General features: G+C 40.8%; 1 non-coding gene across 1 annotated transcript; it reads right to left on the bottom strand.

Moving 5' to 3' along the window:
• Positions 1-278: 278 nt before the first annotated feature.
• On the bottom strand, positions 279-385 carry LOC128034233 (small nucleolar RNA R71). The gene has a single exon (XR_008190363.1). It is a non-coding gene; the product is annotated as a small nucleolar RNA R71 (small nucleolar RNA).
• Positions 386-710: the final 325 nt, after the last annotated feature.

Genomic DNA, 710 nt, shown 5'->3' with positions numbered 1-710 from the left:
TGAAGCCACTCATGTTCCAGATGCTTCAGATGGTGGGCCAATTCAGTAGAATGCTTACCAAAGATCCTCATATTCACTTAAGACTGTTTATGGAGGTGAGTGATTCTTTCAAGTTAGTTGGAGTACCCGAAGATGCACTATGATTAAAGTTGTTCCCATATTCGCTAAGGGACAGAGCTCGAGCCTGGTTGAACTCATTGCCACCAAATTCAATTTCCACATGGTAAGAGTTAGCAAAAAGATTCTTCATGAAGTATTTCCGGCTTAGCAAGAATACTAAGTTGAGGAACGAGACCACTGCTTTCTGACAAATGGACGATGAGTTCTTGTATAAGGCATGGGAAAGGTACAAAGAATTAATACAGAAATGCCCCCATCATGGAATCCCTCATTGCATCCAACTTGAAACGTTCTATAATGGTCTCAATGCCCACACGATGATGGTAGTGGACGCTTTTGCTAACGGTGCTATCCTTTCTAATTCTTATAACGAGGCTTATGAAATGATCGAGAGGATTACCAGCAACAATTGGCCAACCAATCGAGAACGTCAGGAAGATGAGTCGCTGGAGTACATGAAGTGGACACACTCACTTCACTTACATCTCAAGTATCCTCAATATCCTCAATGCTTAAAAATTTTACCACTAATGGGTTTAATAGTTTTGCAGCTCAGCCATCAAACCAATTTAAAAATATAGCCTGTGTCT

The sequence above is a fragment of the Gossypium raimondii genome, chromosome 10 (genome assembly GCF_025698545.1).
Source record: "Gossypium raimondii isolate GPD5lz chromosome 10, ASM2569854v1, whole genome shotgun sequence".
NCBI classification, from domain to species: domain Eukaryota; kingdom Viridiplantae; phylum Streptophyta; class Magnoliopsida; order Malvales; family Malvaceae; genus Gossypium; species Gossypium raimondii.
The sequence above is the reverse complement of the archived record's forward strand: the minus strand, read 5'-3'. Positions and strand labels throughout refer to the sequence as shown.